Here is a 24,075-nt window from a genome sequence, read left to right as displayed (position 1 = left end):
AGTTGGATTTACTTACATGTCCCAGGCTACAAGGAATATTACAGCCAGCACACTGAATTGTGCTTAGAAACTATAGTGGTACCTCTAGTTACGAACTTAATTCATTCCAGAGGTCTGTTCTTACATCTGAAACCGTACTTAACCTGAGGTACCACTTTAGCTAATGGGGCCTCCTGCTGCCGCTGCGCAATTTCTGTTCTCATCCTGAGGTAAAGTTCTTAACCCAAGGTACTACTTTTGGGTTAGTGGAGTTTGTAACCCGAGGTGTTTGCAACCTGAGGTACTACTGTATTTGGCAGCCAGTGCAGCTGTCACAATATAGGTTGGACATGCTGTCACCTTCCCCCCATGGCATCAGGAGAATTGCATCTGCTGAAGTATTCCAATTGTTTTGAAGATATTGGAAATACTTGATCCTGCTAGTTACAAATTTATAGATAATACCCTCCTCTCTCAGAATGGAACACATATTGCTTCTTTAGCGTACAGATAGGATTGCCAAGGATTACCAGGCCCAAACCCTGAAAGTCCAATTTAAAAACCACATAGAAGTCAGGTGCCATTTTCCTCAGCTTTGCAATGTGATGATGGGAAAAGCCACACGTGAAATTCTCCCTTCTGTGCAATTATTAGAGGCATGGAAGCTTTCAGAGGAATCCTAGAAAGCAACAATCCCTCAGTGACAAGGGGAAGGGCCCACGTTTATTTGAATTGACTAACCAGCAGAGATCATAGGAGGAAGAGGAGAGAATTGTGGGCTACTCTGCTTAAGGCAGCCTCACTCAAATGAAGGAAATAAACTTGGATTGGTGGACTGCAGCAGTGGCCTTGAGATCTACTTTAGTAGGAACTGGCTACTCCAAAGGCAAAACCCACTGCTACATGGGATAGGGCAGCACTGACCTCTCAAATAGCAGCCTTAGGATTCTTTATTTTTATTGTTTTGCATATTTATAGATAATAGAAAAGCAAGCACATAAATTCGGGAGTGAGGAACTTATGGTCCTCCAGCTGTTGTTGCGACACCCAAATTTCCTTTAGCCCCAGCCAATTATGCAACAGGGATAGAGGGAGCTGTAGTCCAGTAACATCTGGCACAGATGAACACATAAAACCAAGGTATCCAGAAAATCAGGGTAGAATCATATTCTCCTAAAACATCAACAAGCTCACAAAGCTGATAAGTCACATCACTAGAAATGATCAAGTTCCATTATTTTCCAGGACTTCCCATTTCTGCTCCAATAGCAAAATAACCTAAATACAATGAGAGGCTGAAAATCTTAACACTTCGGTCCTACTAAAAACACTGGGAGGGTTTAAGCATATGTTCAAGCAGCAATCATATGTAAGCCTCATTGAACATAATGGGACTCACTTCTGAGTAAACAAACATGGGGTTGAATAACTCTCCCATTTTAAAATCAATTCAACTTAAAAGTGCTTAACTGCTTGGACTGTGTACATTGTTATCCATTGCCATAGCATGGTGGTCTCTGCTCCACTAACAAAAATGGATCAGCTTGTACGAAAATAATTTTTTTTGCCTACATGAAAGTTAATTAAAATTTGTCCATTTTATTATTATACTAACATTATTATACAGCCAGTGTTCGTTTCTTTAAGACATTTATATACTGCTTAATCGTTCACATTTCTAAGCATTGTACAGCAAAACAGCAACAAAAATGACAGAATAAAAACTGTTATAAAATGTAGCACTACCTTAAAATGTCTGCTGGAACAAGTCTTAGGGCTTATCCATACACTTCCATGCTTTCAAGGCATGATCTGTGCTTTAAAGCTCTATATTTCCAAGTGCCTCCCCCTCTTTTCTTTCACAGAGCTTTCCCTTTCACAGAGCTTTCCCTGTGAAAATCTGCTCTTTAAAGCTGAATCTGAGCAAAGAGTAATCCACAGAAAACCTGAATTGATGTTTGTGCAGTTGAGTGCTAAAGAGCAGGTTTTCTTAGGGAGAACTCCAGAGCAAAAGAAAGAAGAAGAAAAGCACCTTCAGACATGGAGCTTTAAAGCACAGACTCGTACCTGGAAAGAGTGGGGCAAAAGGAAAGTGTGGATACTCCTTTAGACATGCATCTAAAGTTCAGCAAGGAGGGCACCTGTTTACTCTCAAGAAGAAGTTGCACAGACTTGGGTCTACAACAGTGAATGCCCAGCTCCCATTAGCTATGCATTGTGCATTGATCCATGGGGGACCACCAACAGAGACTCCCGCAAATATCTCATTGATTGGGGAGGGATATAAGGGATCCAGCAGTCCTAAAAAGATCCTGGACTCAAGTTGCTAAGCTAACTTATGGGCAGCCAATGCAAGCTTATGTGCTGAGGATAGTCTGTCCCAAATCAGCTGTCTAGCCACGGCATTTTGAACCAGATAGAGCATCCCAACAAGAAAGTGTTCTAAATTCACATTGGCAGGACTAAGGTAAAGTCAACAGTATAATATATATTAATGAGGTAGAATAAAACGAGAAATTGAATTAAATGGACATATAAGAATACGCAGGAATTATGGGAAAATTGAAAGAGGGAAGGGGAAGGAGGGAAGTGGTTGAATGTACAGTGGTAACTCAGGTTACAGAAGCTTCAGGTTACAGACTCCGCTAACCCAGGTTAAGAACTTTGCTTCAGGATGAGAACAGAAATCACGCAGCGGTGGTGCGGTGGCAGCGGGAGGCCTGATTAGCTAAAGTGGTATCTCAGATTAAGAACAGTTTCAGGTTAAGAACGGACCTCCAGAATGATTTAAGTTCTTAACCCAAGGTACCACTGTATTGCTATAATGAAAGATATGAATGATTCCCTAGTCCATCTACATGTTTGTACATGAAGGTGGGTGGAGCTTTGAAGAAGAATAGGGATGCAGTGGGATGGTTTTGAGGCCAAGAATGAAATAATAAAGTGAGACTAATGGCATTTGTTTAAGTCCAAACAACTGAGGTATAATCCTAGTTTTATTACTACCACTTTAGCTTCACACACAAATCTTGTGTTTTACGAGTTCCCTAAACATAATGAGGCAATAGCTTATGTCTTTGTGGGTCATAGCTGAAGACGCCTCACTGGCCCCTCTTATATGCTGCTTGAAATGTTTTCTGTAATCCCTGCTCTGGTAGAAAAGGTTAACTAGCCCACTTTAGTAGTAGTAGTAGTTGTTGTAGTAGCAGCAGCAGCAGCGGTATTTATTTATTTATTTATTTATTCATACATACATAATATTGTACATAATATTTATACATACATAGCCCATCTGGCTGGGTTTCCCCAGCCACTCTGGGCAGCTCCCAATCTAATATTAAAAACACAATATAGCATTAAACATTAAAAACTGCCCTAAACAGGGCTGCCTTCAGATGTCTTTTCAAAGTAGGATAGTTGCTTATTTCCTTGACATCTGATGGGAGGGCGTTCCACAGGGTAGACGCCACTACCAAGAATGCCCTTTGCCTGGTTCCCTGTAACCTCACTTCTTGCAGTGAGGGAACTGCCAGAAGGCTGTCGGCCCTGGACCTCAGTGTCTGGGCTGAACGATGGGGGTGGAGCCACTCCTTCAGGTATACAGGACCGAGGCCGTTCAGGGCTTTAAAGGTCAGCACCAATGCTTTGAATTGTACTCAGAAACGTACTGGGAGCCAATGCAGATCTTTCAGGACCAGTGTTATATGGTCCCAGCAGACACTCCCAGTCACTAGTCTAGCTGCTGCATTCTGGATTAATTGCAGTTTCAAAGTCACCTTCAAAGGTAAACATAGAGCGCATTGCAGTAGTCCAAGCGGGAGATAACTAGAATGGCATGTGCCACTCTAGCGAGGCAGTCCCCCAGTTCTGTGATTCCACTGGAAAAAGTGTTATTTCTCTCCCATCAGAAGGAGGCACACCTGGCCTTTGCTGGACAACAGTGAAGTCAGTTCAGTGTTGTTCTGGTCTTTTAATATGAGGCAGGTTTTCAGTATATTTGAAAACCAAGCCGGCTGGGTTCCAACAGTACAATTTTTTTTTTCATAAATAGCTGTTCTTTTGTCTACCTTGAAATATTCCCTGTTAGCTAGAATGGATGTTAGGTTCTGAACCAGCTGTTTGCCAATATAAAAATACACTTTCTAAGGGCCAAATTATATGTGAGAAGGGTGTTTTTTGTTCCCATGGTAGTCTTGTTCATGTATAGAGAGAGAGGAGAGAGAATAGAAGATCACATTTTTACTTGAAAAGGATTTTGTGGATGGTGGGGAGCTTTCCATTTTACTTCCCTACACTCCATCACCCCCAGGCATTTTTCCAGCAACCCAGCTCTGAGGGAAATGTCTGAAATAACAAACTGGGGAGATAAGGAGTATGTGTGGAATTTGTTCTGTTCACCCATGATGTAAAAATTAATCACTCCATATACGAATGAAGTAGGCATGTGAATAAACAAACATGGCTGCCCTCATCACATCCAATCTGGCTCTCAGTTAAGTAGGCTAATATTGAATTAGAATAGCATTTTATATCTTGAATAATGTATATACACTGACAGAAAAGCTTGGTGACTTTGAAATCACTGTATAATTTCCAACTTGAAATAAAGATCAGACACTAATCTTCTGGGGAACCACTTTTATGTGTCAAGTTAGCCAATAATTAATGAATAATTTAAAATTCATACCAGGCTTAGAGGATTGAAGCTGCCTAAGATGGAAATTAAGGGGAAAATTGAATTGGGTGTATTAGGGCATCCTCCTCCCACCCCACAATTTCTGCCGTTTCTGTCAGGAATTCCCAAGGCAATATGCTGACTTTGTCTTTGCAAGCTGTAAAAGGCATCTGAGTTAGCCCTAACTAGAGGAATCTTGGCTCATTTTAGCTCTTTCAAGACTACTGCCTCAATCTTTAATCCTCCTTTGAGAAAATATGTAGATTTAAAACACCAAAGAATGAATTCTGTATTATAATTGCAAACACATCTGATTTTACCATTTTCCAAGCTATAAAATTAATGGAGTTAGAGGAATGGAAGGGGAAATAGCCTACGAATGACAGGGTATCCTGTCAAATAGCCTGGAAAACGAAATGTAACATTAGGGGTTTTTTTAGAATAACAACTTGTAGCTAAATATTCTTTCTGACCCACTGCCCAGTCTGAATGTTATTGCATGTGAAAGTTCATTATATTGTAACAGGAACAGATAATCCATGCTATTATAGGAAAAGAGAGCAGAGTAGTTTGCCGCGCTTAAAACGTTTATACTCTACACCAGTTTTGATCATAAGTGCACATTTAAAACTTTTATTGATTAATCTCATCTAATGTATCAACTTTGTTCTGCTTTTTATCCACTGGGAATGCCCTGTGTGGCACTAATAATAGCATGTGTGCTGTCTCAAACACATTAATTTAAATTATCTTTATGCTTGTTTGAATGTTAATCAATTGAGGCTTGACATTCGTATTTTGCCATAGAAATAACTAATCAATATGGCCTGGTATTATTGACTGGATTGTTTCTAGTGTTCAGAGCATGAATATCAATATAAAAGGATCTATTCAAATATCTAGCTGAAAGCATGAAGATTTCAACTCAGTGTGCTAAGTGATGAGGAGGATATTAAAAAAGAAAATCCAGAAGGAATTTCAGGTGGTTTGATTCTCTCTTTGAAGCAAAAATGGGAATATTGCTCTGTTGGCTGTCTTCTGGATAATGTAACTTTTAATTCTTACTTTATTTTTTAAAAAGCAACTGGATTGAAATGCATTCACATTTGCTAGTGTACAGATCTCAAGTATGGCTTTCCTCCAGCTGTAAAACTATGCCCAGTGGCGGAGCTTCATGCTCCAGCACCCTTCGGAGAGCAAGCGGGAGCGGGGCTGGCACGCATCCTGGGGGCGTGGTGCGCTGCCTGCAGGGGCGGGGCACCCAGCGCGGGCAGGGGGGCAGCCGTGATGGCACCCTGCTGGGAGCTGTGCACTCCCCCCCCCCCCGCACACCTCTTCCTCCGCCAGTGACTATGCCCTGTCTTCAGCAAAAGGACCCATCCAATTTGTAAGGACAGGATATCACACAACAGGCCTTGTGTTGAGGCTAATGCGGCTATGTGGCTAAAGAGGATTCAATCTTCTAGAAAAGCACAACAACCTGCATGGCTTCTCAAAACTGTTCCTTCTACTTGAGTGATTCAGCTGAACTGGAGAATCCCATGGAAGTTTGGAAGGTTAGGCACACCAGGCAGCCACAATACAAATCTCAGTTGGATAACTGCAGGGCCCCACTTCCATTTCTCCTATCTAGAACTTCTGCATGGATCCATATTCATTAAAGTTTATTATGATTCACAGACTGAAACAGACACAAATGGTCTGCAATAAGGACCTATAAGGAGGTCTTTGAGTCATAGGTTAGATAGCAAGGAAGGGCTTCACATCTTTACTGGAGAGGAAAATTATGTGAGCAGTGACATGCAGAAAGTTGTATAATTTTACTGTCTTTTTTCATATCTCTTACAATTATCATTTAATTTTCCTTGGCTGTCTTGAAACAGGCCTCTTAAATTTCACTTTATCGCTTTTTTCCTTCTCTTTTCTGAATTGGTGATCCATTTTATATTTCTATAATGATTTTCTGGCTGATATTACTACTGATTTCCTGCTGCAATTCTATTCCCTTTCCCAACAGTTAAAAAAAGGTTCTTCAGTTCTGCTTTTCTTGTTTCTATGCTTTGTGGGGGGATGGAGTGGTAGGCTGTATGCCTGAGCTCCCTTCTAATTCCTGAATCCAGCACGGATTCAAATCTTGGAATAGCCAGGCTAGCTTCCTGGTGAAGTGATGGCCGAAGTATGGGTTGCTAAAGTACCAAAATAAGTGACTCATTGCCAGAGGGCTAATGGGCAGCACCCCCTCTCTCAACCTGTTGGTAGTTATAAAGAGAAAGGCCAGAGTTGAGGTGTGTAAGCTACAAGTTAGAAGAAAAGCTGGAGGCTGGGAAGCCAGAAAGATAATCATGCCTGATTTCTGTTTGAGTGTTAATGCTGTGAGCCCTTCCATTGTAGGCTCAGGTGGCATGCAACACTATAATAATAAGTTGCTTGCTATGTTTATTTACACTGATAATTATACCAATGCGCATGTTCCAGAGCACAGGTTCCTTTTGTACGTGAGAAACAACAGGACTCACCAGATTCATTATTTATTTGCTATGCAACCTTTCTCCCAGTGTAGGACCCAAAGCATATCACAGCACAAATGAAAACAGATGCAAACTAGAACTATCTTTGGCTTCTAAGAGCAGCACAAATAACTTGACTGAAACAATGTCCTGATTACTAGTTCTCTGGATGAGAATCACTTGGGCTTTTTTTGCAGAGTAGCATATCTAACCTCCCACTCAGGCTTTGCATCCCAAAGTGAAATCATTTTCTTCTGTTCTTCTCATGTGGCCTGCTAGCCAGAGGACTTGTGGGCTTGCTACTTAGAGAGGAAGTACTCAACAGTTTCCATCTTAAACAGGTTGCAATTGAAAATTCAACAAGGTAACCTGTTGGAAAAATTCCTGGAAGTGAAGATCCAGGTTTTACTCTTTACTCCAGGTTTTTCACTCTTTAGTGAGAGAATCCTAAGAGAGATTTAACATAGCAAAACATGCAACAAAGAAAGGCATGGGAAAATTGGCTTTAAAAAATGCCTTTTCCAGTAAATTCCAAAGTATCCCACTTTAGAATCTCCTTCCAAAGTTTCCAATCCACCCCCAAAACACAGATAGGCCACAGGTTTGGTAGGTTATAAAAATGGCTTACTTACAAACGCTTCAGAGGTCAGGTTCGGGTGCTCTTCCATACAGCAGTCAGAAAAGAGGCGCAGACAGTAAAATGTTGCGTGGTTGCAGAATATTAAAAGTTCCTAAACTATTGATATAGGAAAATGCTAGTTTCAGACTCCATTCTTGTCTGGTTAAGGCTATGTGGCTGGAGGGAGCAGCTCAGGAATCCTCACACCTGTGGACTGAGGGAACAGCTGCTTGATTGCCCATTTCCTCCCAAGTTGAGGGGAAGTGACATAGGCTAAGCCTAGTAGAACAGCTTACTCTGTGGCATTAACCCCTTCATGCATTAATAAGATTCAAGCATGCTGGTTATGTGAGGATGGTTTAGCCTACAGAAACAACAGAAGGGGAGGAAAGGGATAGCAGGAGTGAGTTGGAGAAGAATGCACTGTTATTTCAGTTATACACAGGGGGAACTCACAGGAACTCAGTCTTGGCACCTCTCAGGTGAGCGCCAAGAGAACAAGGGAGGTGTTGAGTTCCAGCACCTTTTTTAAAAAAGAAAAATAGCACTGCTCACAACAATAAGGCAAGTTTAAAACCCTGCACCCACCAACATTCTAAAGAAACGCCCCATGAGAAAGAAGCAGAAACACTGAAAGCTCTTTTAACAAGGAATAAAATTTCTGTGAAATTGCAGGACAAATTTTCTAACCTGCTTCTAACCATATATTGCCACTAGCTAGATCACTCTCCCACTTGTTTAACATACTCCATGATAAAGAACAAATAATATCCCCCAGAGTATTGTATTGTGTTTTTATAGGTATGTCTTACTCAGAATATTTAACACTTGTCTCCTGTTACATATAGAGTTGCTAAGGATTAAACAAACTGTAAAAAGGAATAGGGCGGTGCATTAGTAAAGCAATAATATTTCAAATAATATAGCTCCTACGTTTTCAGTAATGCTTAATGTTACAAGATTGTTTTATATATCATTCAACCAGGAGCTAGCAAGTAGGGATTAGCATGTATTTGTCTAGCAGATAACCTTTTTCTTATTGCATCTACTGCAGATTTTTGAACCCTTTGAAGGATCAGTTTTCAGGCACTGGGCAAGGTGGGCTTAATCTGACATTTCTAATATTCTGAAGGAATCACAGTTTTATTGTCGGCAAAGCTCAGATGCCTTTATGTGGCTCTGAAATTTCACAAGGTGGTTCTCAATGCAATGCTAAAGCAGCAGGTTTTCTGAGAGCAGATCTTAATCTGATGCAAGTGAGTGTTTCTTGTTTTGTTGACTTCAGTGCCAATTTAATTTATGTTGTCTAAAATCCAACGTTTTCAATTGCTTTGCTTTTATGTAATAATATCTTTCTGGCAACATTTCTAATTTCTACACTGTGAGCCTGTGTGGTGTAGTGGCCCAGACTAGGAGCTGAGAGACCAGGGTTTGAATCTCCATTCAGTCATTAACCTCACTGAGTGACCATAGAATCATAGAATCATAGAGTTGGAAGAGACCACAAGGGCCATCGAGTCCAACCCCCTGCCAAGCAGGAAACACCATCAGAGCACTCCTGACATATGGTTGTCAAGTCTCTGCTTAAAGACCTCCAAAGAAGGAGACTCCACCACACTCCTTGGCAGCAAATTCCACTGTCGAACAGCTCTTACTGTCAGGAAGTTCTTCCTAATGTTTAGGTGGAATCTTCTTTCTTGTAGTTTGGATCCATTGCTCCGTGTCCACTTCTCTGGAGCAGCAGAAAACAACCTTTCTCCCTCCTCTATGTGACATCCTTTTATATATTTGAACATGGCTATCATATCACCCCTTAACCTCCTCTTCTCCAGGCTAAACATGCCCAGCTCCCTTAGCCGTTCCTCATAAGGCATTGTTTCCAGGCCTTTGACCATTTTGGTTGCCCTCCTCTGGACACGTTCCAGTTTGTCAGTGTCCTTCTTGAACTGTGGTGCCCAGAACTGGACACAGTACTCCAGGTGAGGTCTGACCAGAGCAGAATACAGTGGCACTATTACTTCCCTTGATCTAGATGCTATACTCCTATTGATGCAGCCCAGAATTGCATTGGCTTTTTTAGCTGCCATGTCACACTGTTGGCTCATGTCAAGTTTGTGGTCAACCAAGACTCCTAGATCCTTTTCACATGTACTGCTCTCAAGCCAGGTGTCACCCATCTTGTATTTGTGCCTCTCATTTTTTTTGCCCAAGTGCAATACTTTACATTTCTCAATGTAAAGTCACTGCCAGTCACTGCCTCTTAGCCCAGCCTACCTCACAAGGTTGTCGTGGGGATTAAATGGCGGGGGGGGGGGACACAACGTATGCCACTTTGAGCTCCTTGAAGAAACAGGGGGGATATAAATGATAATAGTTGTCAGGGTTTCAGGGACAGAGAGCGAGGGGGAGGGGTCCCAGGGCGACGAGGAAGAGGACGACGACGACCCGAGGTTGTCAGTGAGTCCGTCAAGTGAATCCGAGGATTCCCAAAAGGGAGCCCCCCTGGTCAGGCCAAGGGGCAGTAGAGAGGGAAGCAGTCAGAAGCAGGGGAACGAAGAGGGAATCCCCAGTGGGGGTTGGAGATCGGGACCGGCCTCTCCGTCGGAACGGAGTGAAGGGGGTGGAGTTGCCAGTGTGTCAGAAAGAGCAGAACAGGAAGCAGAGAGGGGAAGGAGTTCGGAGCAGAACGTCCTGCCGGAAGGGGAGGAGTGTAGTACCGAGAGTAGCGTAACGGTCGAAAGGAAGGTTAGAAGCAACGTATGCGCGCCAAGTTCAAATGTGGAGGCGCGCGGAAATGAGGAGAGCCCTGAGGAGGAGCCTGGTCCCAAAGCACGAAGGAGGGGGGAGCAGGCGTCAGAAGACTCAGCCTCGGGGGAGTCCCGGAGGGAGGGAGCACAGGGGGGCAGGAAGACCCTGCGGAAAAGGAAGGAGAGGAAAAGGTGGAGCAGTACAAGCCTCTTAAGCTGGTGCAGGGGCGGGACTGACTCAGAGGGGACTTCTAACATCTAAGGGTAACAGATGCTGAGCCACGGAGCTTGGATGTAACGACAACAATGTTCTTCAATAAAACCTTTTGTATATAACTTGGACTGGATTTTGGTCTCTTGTGAGCTGGGACCTCGGGTGGCTCTGACAGTAAGTCCCCTCCCAAAGAACGCAAAATTTTTTTTTTGCAAAGCTCACAAACGGTGACAGCCATGAGTGCGGAGGATCAGCTGACAGCACTGCGAACTACAGTTTCCGAACTCACCGCTGCAGTCCTTGCGTCTCAGAAGAAGCATGACGAAATGGAGAAGCGCTGCCAGGACCTGCAAACAAGGTGGGAGCGTGCAAACAGGGAAGGGTTCCCAGGGTCCAGATCAGAGGGCATTGGACTTGGAAGGCGGGGGGGCAGCCTAGTCACCCACTTCGATGGGAACCTGAAGCACTACCCCAGTTTCAGAGCAGACGTTTTGTATGCATTGCACTTGCTTCGTCATGACTTTAAAGATGAGGAGGAGAAAGTGGGGTTTATTGTTTCTCACTTGCATGGGCCGGCCAGAGACTGGTTGCGCAATTTGTGGCGTGAAGATGGCCCTGCCCGCCGCGATTCTGATGAATTCATTAAAGCGATGGATGCCTGCTTCCAGTCAACCGTAGATTTGGATCTTGCACGCAGGGAGATATTTGGACTGCGGCAAGGCAAAGCCACTGTGCGTCAGTACCATTCCAGATTTTTTGCTTTACTGACTGCGTTACGCTGGGAGAAAGACTGCACACCTGTGAGGGATTTGTTCTGGGAGGGTCTCAGCGGTCCCATAAAGGACGAACTTGCCAGGGGAGACAGACCTCAGACCCTGGAGGAGGTGGTGCAAAGGGCTCTGGCGATTGGGATACGTCACGAGGGACGTCCTTGGCACAATGAGGAAGAACGTCAGGTGCGTCCACCAGCGAGGACGTCTTCTTTCATCCCCAGGGAGTTCAGTCAGTCACATCCCTCGCCGCTGGGGAGGCAGGGGGAGGAGCCGATGGAACTTGGTGGTGCTAAGGCTCAAGCAACAGCCAGAGCCCCAGCTTCCGGTGCAGTAAAGGCGAAGCCTCCTAGAGGGACCAGGAAGTGTTACATCTGCGACAGTGCACTGCACATGGCGAAAGAGTGCCCCCAGAGGCTCCAGAAACACACTGCAGCTTTAGCGACGGTAGCTGCAGAAGTGATCCAGGAAGAGGAACCTCAGGGAAACGACAATGCCTGGCTGCAAGCAGAATTGCTGGGGCTCAGCCGGGCGAATCTGTAGAACAGTCCCCAGCGTCTTTGCAACCCACAGACCCTTTACCACCCAAGCCAGCGGTGCAGCTCACTGCAACACTTCAGTTGCCAAATGGGACCACCCTAGAAGTGCCCCTCACGATCGATTCGGGGAGCAACGCTGATTTCGTGGGGATGCAATTCGTCAAGCAGCATCGCATAGCGCTTCTGCCCGCCACAACGCCTCTGAACGTAGTCACGGTGGATGGCAGGAAATTGCTAGGAGGGCAAGTTGTGCAACAGACACCTCCCATGGTGATGCGGATAGGAGATCACCGAGAAGTCATTAGCTTCAATGTCACCCAACTGTCTGACACGCCTATAGTATTAGGCATGAGTTGGCTGGAGAGACACAGTCCTGCTGTAGCGTGGTACCAACGCCAGATCACCTTTTGTTCATCGTACTGTGCTCAAAATTGCATCCAGTCCTGCCAGGAGGAGGGGGCTGAGCACCAGCTGCGACTTGGCATGGTGCAGGCAGTACCTAGCAAGTACGAAGGGTTCCTGGAGGTTTTCTGCGAGAAGGAAGCTGACCAGTTGCCGCCCCACAGACCTTATGATTGTGCCATCGACCTGGTGCCGGGGGCGCAGTTGCCGACTGCAAAACTGTATTCCATGTCTGAGGACGAGATGCAAGAGCTCAGGGAGTTCATAGAGCACAATTTGAAGCGTGGATTCATCCGGGAATCGAAAGCAGTGGGGGGCAGTCCTGTGTTCTTTGTAAAGAAGAAGGTCACGCCCCAAAAAAGACTCATTGTGGATTATAGGTTCATAAACAGTATGACCAAGCCCAAGGCCTTCCCCATGCCCAAGATAGATGATCTCCTAGCAACCGTGAGGAAGGGGAAGATCTTCACCAAATTGGATCTGCGTGGAGCGTATAACCTCATACGCATCCGGGAGGGAGATGAGTGGAAAACGGCCATGTTCACGCCTCTGGGCACGTATGAATACAGAGTTATGCCGTTTGGTCTCCAAAATGGATCTCACGTCTTCCAAGCCTTTATGCATCACGTGCTAGCGGGACTCCTCTACAAGAAATGTGTGTGTTTCCTCGACGACATCCTGATCTTTTCGGAGACGGAAGAGGCCCACGAGAGGGACGTAAAGGAAGTCCTGCAAAGACTACGGGAGAACAGGCTCTACGCCAAGTTAGAGAAGTGCCAGTTTGATGTGACGGAGGTGGATTTCCTGGGCTACAAGCTGTCCGACAAGGGGCTGGCCATGGACAGCGTCAAGGTCCGCGCGGTGTTGGACTGGAAGAGCCCACGCAATCGGAAGGAAGTCCAGAGATTCGTCGGCTTCGCCAACTTCTACCGCAAATTCATCAGAGGTTTTGCAAAGGAGACAGCAGCGATCACGGACACTCTGAGTTCCAAGAAGAAGAGGTTCGTGTGGACGGAATAGGCGGAGCGCTCTTTTCGGAAGCTTAAAAGCCTTTTCGCCTCCGAGGAGCAGCTGCTGCACGTGGATCCAGGCAGGCCCATGCGAGTAGAGACCGACGCGTCAGACAGGGCGGTTGGAGCCGTGCTCCTGCAAGAAGATCCACATGGGAACTGGAGACCCGGTGCCTTTTACTCCCGAAAGCTCAGCAAGGCGGAGCAAAACTACACCATATGGGACAGAGAGCTGTTGGCCATTCACGCAGCGTTCAAAGCGTGGCGACACTTCCTCATAGGAGCCAAGCACACAGTACAGGTCCGCACGGATCACAAGAACCTAGAGTATTGGCGCACAGCGAAGCTCCAAAGCCAGAGACACATGCGCTGGGCGGAATTCTTCGCGGATTTCGACTTTCGGATAGAGTACATCCCCGGAGATTCCAACGTTATAGCCGATGCGCTATCCAGGAAACCGCAATATCTCGATGAAGCGACACCAGTAGCAGCCAGGCACATTTTCGCACCGCAGGCGTGGTCGTGCGCTGCCATCACAGTAGATCTGGACGCAGTGCGACGCGCGTTGCAAGTGGATCAGTTCGCACAGTCCAAAATGGAGGAGTTGCGCAGAGGTGTGCAGAGTGGCGAAGATTTCCAACTACGCGACGGGCTGCTAACTCGCAAAGGTGCCCTCTACGTGCCAAGCGACGAGCTTCGCGCAAAGGTTCTGCAGCAGTTGCACGACGCCCCCAGTGCGGGCCACTTCGGCAAGGAGAAGACAATAGAACTGGTGGCAAGGGACTTTTGGTGGCCTCGGATGCGTGGAGAGGTAGCGGATTACGTCGCCAGGTGTGACACTTGTCAAAGGTCCAAGCCAGTACACCAGAAGCCAGCGGGGCTGTTGGAACCGCTGGAAACGCCACAGCAACCGTGGGAGAGGGTAGCCCTGCACTTCGTTACTGACCTGCCCAGCTCCAGAGGGAAGACGGCGGTACTGGTGGTTGTGGACCTGTTCACCAAGATGGCGCACTTCATTCCGTGCGCAAAGGTGGCGACGGCGGAACAGACTGCCAAACTCTTCATTGATCACGTGTTCAAGGTGCATGGGCTGCCGCAGTCCATCCTGTCCGACAGGGGGCGCCAGTTTGTTTCCAATTTTTGGCAGAAGCTTTTAGGTATCCTGAACGTCAAGATCAACCTTACGTCGGCGAGACACCCACAGACCAACGGCCAAGCTGAGAGGGTCAACGCGATCATGCAGCAGTACCTGAGATGTTACGCCAATCAGCGACCCGCAGCTTGGGTGGACTACCTGCCGATGGCAGAGTTTGCCTATAACAACACGAAGCACGCGTCCACGGGGGTGACGCCGTTCTTCGCGAACAACGGTCGTCATCCCAGAACCTTCCCGGGGTTTGGGGCACCGAGAGAGGGGGTGCCGCAAGAAGCCGACCAGTTTGCAGCGGAGCTGCAGGAGGTGCACGAAGAGTTGCGGAGACATTTGGAGCTGGCCAAGCAAGCATATAAGGTGCAGGCAGACAAAAACAGGAGAGCGGGGGAGGAGATCCAGGTGGGGGACTGGGTGTGGTTAGCCGCCCAAGCGATGCCAGCCAAGTCGTTGGCCAAGAAGAAGCTAGGGCACAGGCAGTTAGGGCCGTACCAAGTGGAGGCTAAGATCAACCCTGTAGCCTTTCGACTAGCCCTCCCCGAAGGTTCCAGAGTGCATCCGGTATTTCATAGGTCGGTGCTCACCCCCTACAAGGCACCGCACAGGTTTCAGGAGTCTGAAACAGTCCCGCAACTACACACTAAGTCACAGGAGAGGGAGAGGGCGCCTAGAGCCGAACCACTCAACGAGGTCACAGAAATCCTGGACTCGAGATGGGGGGAAGAGGGGGTAGAATACTTTCTAGCCACAGAGGGCACTCCAGCCAGTGCCAACGGTTGGGTGCCGGGCTACGCTTTAGACGAACCTCTTCTAAAATACGAGTTCCATGCCCTTTTCCCGCATAGACCCATGCCAGCCGAGTACTTTGATGACTGGCTCTTTACGCCCACACTCTCAGGCAGTACTTTCCGGGGTTTTTCTTCAGCCGAGGAGAGAACGCCAGAATCTAGCCCGCCCAGGGGATTGTGCTCAGGGGTGGACACAGAACCCTCTTATTGGTGGGACGAGCAACCAGAGGAGGACTGGCGCAGGAAATGGCTGACGGGACCTTGGCCGGCAGCACCAGACGAGGTACCAATGGAAGAGGGAGAAGAGAACACTTTGGGTCAAGAACCCGCATTCGAACACTCATACACCGAACTGCAAGCAGAGGATATGGAGGTACACAACCTGTATCCTGCATCCACCTCCAAAGAGCTACAGCTCCTACAACCTGCACCCGATGGGCGGGAGGGGGGAAGGGGGGGCTTCGAGGGGGGGATGGATGTCAGGGTTTCAGGGACAGAGAGCGAGGGGGAGGGGTCCCAGGGCGACGAGGAAGAGGACGACGACGACCCGAGGTTGTCAGTGAGTCCGTCAAGTGAATCCGAGGATTCCCAAAAGGGAGCCCCCCTGGTCAGGCCAAGGGGCGGTAGAGAGGGAAGCAGTCAGAAGCAGGGGAACGAAGAGGGAATCCCCAGTGGGGGTTGGAGATCGGGACCGGCCTCTCCGTCGGAACGGAGTGAAGGGGGTGGAGTTGCCAGTGTGTCAGAAAGAGCAGAACAGGAAGCAGAGAGGGGAAGGAGTTCGGAGCAGAACGTCCTGCCGGAAGGGGAGGAGTGTAGTACCGAGAGTAGCGTAACGGTCGAAAGGAAGGTTAGAAGCAACGTATGCGCGCCAAGTTCAAATGTGGAGGCGCGCGGAAATGAGGAGATACCTGAGGAGGAGCCTGGTCCCAAAGCACGAAGGAGGGGGGAGCAGGCGTCAGAAGACTCAGCCTCGGGGGAGTCCCGGAGGGAGGGAGCACAGGGGGGCAGGAAGACTCTGCGGAAAAGGAAGGAGAGGAAAAGGTGGAGCAGTACAAGCCTCTTAAGCTGGTGCAGGGGCGGGACTGACTCAGAGGGGACTTCTAACATCTAAGGGTAACAGATGCTGAGCCACGGAGCTTGGATGTAACGACAACAATGTTCTTCAATAAAACCTTTTGTATATAACTTGGACTGGATTTTGGTCTCTTGTGAGCTGGGACCTCGGGTGGCTCTGACAATAGTGATAACTAAAAATAAGTAAGGATCCTCATGAAGATTCGCAGCTAAATATTGTTTCTGTCCTTATTACCATTTCAGCCTGTGTGTGTGTGTGTGTGTGTGTGTGTGTGTGTGTGTGTAATAGCAGGTGGAATTGGCCATAATGCAGAATTCTAATTAGTGGTGTTTTCACTTCTCTTGCCTGAATAGGCTTCTCTCAAGAGAGAGGCAGGGAAAATCATAGCAGAGAAAGGACAAATCAATGCTGATAGACTCCTACTAATCCCTGAGGCCATTGTGCGCTGGGGCAGGGAAGCAGAGTTACCTGGCTGTCACCTGTTTGGTAGAGAGTGAGTTCAGGGTTTGTTCAAGCAGGTGCAGAAGCTGTTGTTTACTTAGCAAGGTTAGCAGCTGCTGGCTCAGAGCAATTAAATAATATGTTCAGAAGGAGGTTGCCAGGTGCCGGCTGTCCTGTATGTTATGACAAGCAGGCCAAAATTTCATGTAAACACCTGCCAGCATCCCAGACAAACCTCAGTTAACGGACTGTTATGTACCTGCCATTAAACCATTTGTGGGTTTAGCTGACAGCTTTGTGAGTTCACTGGCTGTCATGTCAAAAGTATCAAAAGATAAGATATGCAGTGAAGGGTTTCCTTATTTTTCAACAGGTGTGAGAGGAGAATGTTTTTGAAATCCCATGGTAATTGTAGACTTTGCCATTTCAGTGTCATGTAGACAGATGTTCAGCTCGTTTGAGCCAGCCAAACACCATTAACTGGGGTGGAACGACACCAGTTTACACCATCTCTAAGTCTGGCAGCAGCCAGCCATTTTCTTAATTCTTGTTCTACTAAGATCAATTTCTCCACCACCCCCCAAAAAAACATTTGCAGACCAGATATTGTTTCTTACTGCTTCATATTTCTCCAAATGCTCACATTTTAAGACATAGTCTCTTAGCCCCAGCTGCTCATCTGCATTATGAGGTAAATTGTGGCACAGAGTTGTAGCACTTATTTCTGAAATGATGTACGTAAAGAGCCTTAGAAAGCCTTAAAAAGGGATAACAACAATAAGACTACCCCTCCACTTGTGAACCTTTTGCTTTGCATTTCACTTTTTCAAAGATTGTGTAAATAGCAATACAGCTATTTATTTATTACAATTATTCTCTCCACTGAAAGGCTATTGCCTTCTTTAATTAAATATGAAAGCAGTAGGAATTGATGAGTTGGGGTGGATCTGTGTAGCTACTCTCCCCACACTGATGTGGCTGCAGTTTACCTGGATGGGGAAGTGGGGTGTCAGTGTCGTGTCTTTGTGGGTGCACCAGCAGAGCCACTACAGTGCACCCCACATCTTTGACCTTGCCTCTATCCTGCCTGCCACCTCAGCTCCATCTGAGGAAAGCTGAGGTGGCACCAGTGTCAGGAGAGTGCCTTCGCAGCTCTGCCTCACACAGCCTATGCCCACTTTGGTTTCTCATTGGGGATTATTGGGACTATTTTGCAACGGCTGTTAGTATAGTTGGAGTAGACATTCACTGATCATCCAGATCAACCCTGATAAATCCAGTTTAAGGTTATACACCCATGAAAGCAAATCAAAGCTGTGTGCATGATTCCTCAGCCTAAATCAGAGAAAGATCACTTACATTCCAGCAAATGAGCTGAACTTCTGCTGATCAGATCTTCAAGGATTTGTGATTTCATGCATTTCATTTTACACATCCTTACCAAATAGCTGCTTTGTAGCTTCTTTGATCATACTAGAAAACCTGATTAAAAACTTTAGATAGGCACACAGATTATGCAATTCCCCCCACTCCCAGATACAGATGTCACCAAAAGCTCAAAAGAATTGGAGCTAACAGCTGAAGTCTTAACTATTCACACAGGCCTTTGGTCACCACATTGCGGAATGCATATTCTGACTTTATTTATGCTGATATGTTTTACAGTGGTACCTCTGGTTACATAAGCTTCAGGTTACAGACGCTTCAGGTTACAGACTCCGCTAACCCAGAAATAGTACCTCGGGTTAAGAACTTTGCTTCAGGATGAGAACAGAAATCGTGCAACGGTGGCGCAGCGGCAGCAGGAGGCCCCATTAGCTAAAGTGGTGCTTCAGGTTAAGAATGTTTTCAGGTTAAGAACAGACCTCCAGAACGAATTACTTAACCCGAGATACCACTGTACTAATAATGTAATTGTATTTTAGTGACACAGTATCTCACTTTGGTAGTGAAAAGTGGTTAATAAATTTCATAATCAAACAAATATGAACTGTGTTAAGATTGAGGCCATTAGCCTCATTGTGTTTTGTCTCCTGGCAGTCTGGGGGCTTGTCCAACAGATTCAGAGACAAAGCACTTTCTATTATGGAGGAAAAGGCTGACAAAGTGAATGTAGTTGCTCTGAAAATCTTGATTTATTCCTGTGGGCAACACCAAGGGAAACTTTGACTCCTATTCATTATCACTCCACATCACCCACAGTAGGAACTCAAACCACCACTTGTAAATTACTGCTATAAAATATACAAAGCTTACTATGAGACAGAAATCTATCTGTGTCACTGAAAAACTTCATTAAATACAAACCCAAATTATATGCTGATATAATTCACAACAGCATTGGAACAGTTAGAGTGCCATACCTGGCTCTTTACTGTCTCCATAAATGTTTATAGCAGCCTAAAGGCTGCTCTGCACTCTGCCAGATAATTGTTCTCAAGAGGGACACCCACCAGCTTAGAAGAAATGGAGCACAATAAAGTGTATTTGGCTACAGCTCCTCAATCCCAGCCCAGCTCCTATGCTGGATGAGTTGCATTGCTCGTTGGTCTAGGGGTATGATTCTCGCTTAGGGTACGAGAGGTCTCGGGTTCAAATCCAGGATGAGCCCTACCTTTGGGAGACGTGGGTGGCACTGTGGTCTGAACCACTGAGCTTCTTGGGCTTGCTGATCAGAAGGTTTGTGGTTCGAATCCCCGCGACTGGGTGAGCTCCCATTCTCTGTCCGAGCTCCTGCCAACCTACCAGTTCAAAAGGAGTGCAATTAGATAAATAGGTACCGCTGTGCTGGGAAGGTAAACAGCGTTTCCATGCACTCTGGTTTCCGTCACCGTGTCCCGTTGCGCCGGAAGCAGCTTAGTCATGCTGGCCACATAATCTGGAAAGCTATCTGCAGACAAACACCGGCTCCCTTGGCCTGAAAAGAGAGATGAACATCGCAACCCCATAGTTGCCTTTGACTGGACTTAACCATCCAGGGGTCCTTTACCTTTAACATTGGAGAAGTAGCTGATAAGAGTAGAAGATAATTTTGTGACATATGCTACTTAAACATACCAGACTGTTTTTACTACACCAATTATAGAAAATGTCTTTGGTTGCCATTCATTCCAGCAAGACACATTTGATTTCAACATTTGATGCAGATATTCATAATGTATACTGTTGCTGTTTGCACAATCTTTGGATGTACTAATGTGACACAACTGCTGTCTCCTGAATATATTCAGCCACTGCTATTTGGGTGGCCTGTTTTAGCTCAGTGTAGTGATAGTTATTCACCAGAATCTGAAATCCAGCAAAGACTATGAATCGAGCACCACAAATTTAAAGCCAGATGCCCCCAAAGCAATTTGCAGTCCATCAACAGATGTCATGGACTGGTTGTTTGCAGAGGAAATGGTGGGAGGAACCAGCTGGGGAACCCCCAAGGGAAGAAGGCTCAGAGCCTGGGGATTGGTGGTGGGACGATGATGAGTTGTCAGAGGAAGAAGACTGGGAGGAGGAGGTGTTGGAAGCTGAAGAGGTAACAAGGTTTGGTGGGAAAAGAGAATCTGTGGCAGAGAAAAGTCCAGAAGCAGAAGCAAGAGAGTGGGATGAGGGTGGCCAAGAAGTAGATATGAGTTAGGCTTGCGAGGAAGCACGGGTGTCTCCCCCTCCTGCTGCAACAAGCTCCTCTCCTCCCTGGTCTCCAAGGACCTAGAGAGGCATGAAGCTGGAGGAGCAGAGACAGGCACACAGGCGCAGTCTCAGATTGCTTGAGAAAACCCTGGGAGAGGAGGGCACTTAGGCAGTTGTGGGAAGGTGGGGACCTTCAGTCTCCATAACTGCCTATAAGGGCAATACTTCATTAGGTCTGGCACTCCTTTGCAGATCCTGTTTTTCTAATAAAGAGTTAACTTTACCTACTCCGTGTGATTTACTGCTGGCTTGTTTCTGACAACAGATTGTGGAGGTCCAGATTTTTTGTATTTGGCACTGGGAGATTTCTAATCCATGACCTTAGTTACAAAACAAGTATGCTCATGCAAATTGGAACAATCTTTTTCTGTCTCCTTTAATGAAAGACCACTTTTAAAACCCAAAATCACATAAAGAGATGGTGAGTGTGTATAAAGAAACCCAATGGCCTATGGATTTTCCAAGAGGGGAATTGATTCCTTGCATGTATTTATTATTTTGTATTAAAAGCACTTTTATACCACTCTGACTTTTCCAGAAAATACCAAAGAGGTTCCCACACAGCATATTTCAACAGATCTTAGCAATAGAATCACAGTAACCAAAGACAATAGGAACCAGTGCTAGCAGAGTTTAGAAAGCTTAGGTAAATGGATACATTTTAATTTTATGGTGGAAACACTTCACCTGGGGTGCCAGCCTAATCTCAGTACAGAGAGCATTCCACCTGATGGGCACTGGAATGGAAAAGATCCCCACAAAACTGACATTTGTTTGTGAGGCAGCAGGAGCATTCAAACATGCAAAATATAAAGTCTGGAAAGTTATATTTTAGGAACGGTTTTCGTTTGCAATGAGTTGTCTAAGTGCCAGTTAAACAAGCATTTAATCCATGAAACTTCAATTCTGGGTGTATGTACAATGCCGCCTATCACTGGAGATGAGCTTGGTTATCCTCTGACAATGATTCCTGGTTCCAGGGGTTGGGCAGTTAGGTATGATAACCCATGAGATCCTTTTTTCTTCCTGCTTTTTACTAGTTCTGTGACATTAATTATACACTACTGAGGATTTAGTCTTCTTACAGTCACACCACTTGACCTTGTTGTTGGCATCTGTCTGTCTCAAGAGACAATGGAGTGTGCCTCAAGGGGCTAAACCGAAATGCTGTGTTAGCAGCTCCAAAGTGGCCTCCCCAGGATGCAAGCCTGAGCAATGTGTATGCATGCCCTGGGCTGCCCAGGCAACAAACGTGACCTGTTCCACAGATAAAAAGGTGTGTCTCTGAGTTCTGCATAGAGCAGCAAGCAGTCCGATATATATTTACCATCAAAGTTCATATGATCCAGTGCAAATTATGTTTTGCAGAGCTCTAAGGAAAAAAATGCAATATATCTAGGGAAGAAAACGTGAGGTAAAGAGGCAGTGCTTCCAGTGCACAATTTACACGGCTAAAATGATCTTTGGCACTGTGACCAAAATCACCTTTTTATGTAAATGTTGCATACCCTGCTTCTGCCACCCTAGCTACAAAAGAGATGTACAACTGTCAGCTTCAGGAATGGCATGAAACGTGTCCGCTCTCTGTTGAGCGACTTGGCAAACTTAGGCTGTCATTTTCACTTCGTACATTTGAGCATGGGCATTTCATTTTAGGAGGAAGGAAGCTCTACACTAATTGTGAGAGAAACTCTCTGTAGGAAGGATGGAAGTTGGACAATCAAAGAAAATTGGCCTTTCAGCACTGAGGAGGTCAAATCTGAAACTTTTCTTGGAGGTTTGTATTCTCGTGGTTGATTGAAATGTGTGATGTTTCAGAAGGAAATGTCAGTTCCACTCTGCTATATGTTTATTTGTAGATGTACAGCAAAAAACAAAATGAAAGGAAAAACCCCATCACTGGCAGGTGTAAAAACTAGCCATCAGAGAATATCAGCATGTCTGACAGCAAGTCCTGCAAGAAGTTAAAACGAAAGGAGAGGCTGCTGGTTGTTAGCTGTTGCAATGTTCTTCTGGGGCTTCTAAAATGGGCTATAGTTTTGGTAGAACACAGTCCTAGCATCAGGAGCAGATGAGGACCTCTGCCAAGAGCAATCTGCTCCTCTGCTGACAGCTTGCTCTTGCTGGAAGCAGGAGAGAAAGACAAGAGGGTGTCAGAAAGAGGTGAACTGACCTACTTTTGGCTCTGGCCCCCCCATTGCCAGCAGGCAGACCCTGAAAGGAAGTGGCATCTTTGCAGAATTTTTTGCCCCTTCCTCTGACATTACAGACTGAAATTTGATCAAGTTTGAGCTGAACCTCAAATCCCAGATGTGTTGCGAATGTACTGAAAAGCTCTAAAAAAGTGACAATTTCAAGTCTGTATCATGGTTTTTCAAGGACAGTTTCACCTTTTACACATTTAGGCAGAACTGTTTAACGGCAATAATACCACAGAAATAGTCCCACATGTCCACAATCTTCCATGTTTGTTCATGTGATGGAAGTCTAAAGACAAGTTGCTCACTTCAAATATATATATATGTACAGGTCATGTTTGCAACAGGTCACATAGCACAGGGGACATCTGGCTTGACAGCAGCACATATAAAAAGGATCTAAGGGTCTCAGTAGATCACAAGCTTAATGTGAGTCAACAGAAGCATAGTGCTCAAATCAAGGGAAGTAATGGTACTGCTCTCTTCTGCCTTGGTCAGATCCCACCTGGAATACTGTGTCCAGTTCTGGGCACAGTAGTTTAAGGAGTATATCAACAAGCTGGAACATGGACAGAGGAGGGGGACCCAGATGATCAACAATCTGAAAACAGCCTTACGAGGAATGGTTGAGGGAGTTGGGTCTATTTAGCCTGGAAAAGAGGTGATATGATAGCCATATTCAGGTATCTAAAGGGCTGATTTCTGCTGCTCCAGAGGGTGGTACCCTAACCAATAGATTCAAATTACAAGAAAGGAGATTACCACTAAACACCAGAAATAACTTTTTGACAGGAAGAGCTGTTTGGCAGTGGAACGGAATACCTCAGAAGATGGTGGACTCACCTTCATTGGAGAATTTTAAATAGAGGTTGGATAGCAATCTGTCAGGAATACTTTAGCTGTGATTCCTAAATTGCAGGAGGTTGACCTTGGGGTCCCTTGCAATTCTACAGTTCTATGATTCTTGTTTGGCTAAAGCAAGCCACACTGTTGCGTGCATTTGGCATCAAAGACAAAGAGGAAGGAAGAGCAAGCCTCTTACCATGTGATTTTGATTCAGGTTCTGCTCAGTTCATTCATGCTGTCTTGTCATTTCCATGGATCAAAGATTGTTAGTCTTATTTCAGTATCTGTTCTATGCACAGCCTCTTGGTTAGCATCTCTCTGGCCTCAGGTGCCCCAAATCACCACTCTTCTCCAGGTCTTGGACACTGGCCTCACTGCTTTCAATGAAATTGTGCTAAAACCAGCTAGGTGCTCAGCACCATCTTGCTTATTAT

General features: G+C 45.9%; 1 long non-coding RNA gene across 1 annotated transcript in view; it reads right to left on the bottom strand.

Annotated features, from left to right (window-relative positions):
• Nucleotides 1-24,034, bottom strand: part of LOC310848754 — a 39,412-nt gene extending 15,378 nt beyond the window's left edge. Inside the window, exons 1-2 of the long non-coding RNA XR_014566586.1 lie at nucleotides 23,639-24,034; nucleotides 19,531-19,657 (exon numbers count right to left, since the gene is read on the bottom strand). This is a non-coding gene — a long non-coding RNA (uncharacterized lncRNA). The remainder of the gene's footprint in view (nucleotides 1-19,530; nucleotides 19,658-23,638) is intronic.
• Nucleotides 24,035-24,075: the final 41 nt, after the last annotated feature.

The sequence above is a fragment of the Podarcis gaigeae genome (genome assembly GCF_964106915.1).
Source record: "Podarcis gaigeae genome assembly, chromosome: 7".
In the NCBI taxonomy this organism is placed as follows: domain Eukaryota; kingdom Metazoa; phylum Chordata; class Lepidosauria; order Squamata; family Lacertidae; genus Podarcis; species Podarcis gaigeae.
Note: the sequence above shows the minus strand (reverse complement) of the source record. Positions and strands in the feature narration are given on the sequence as shown.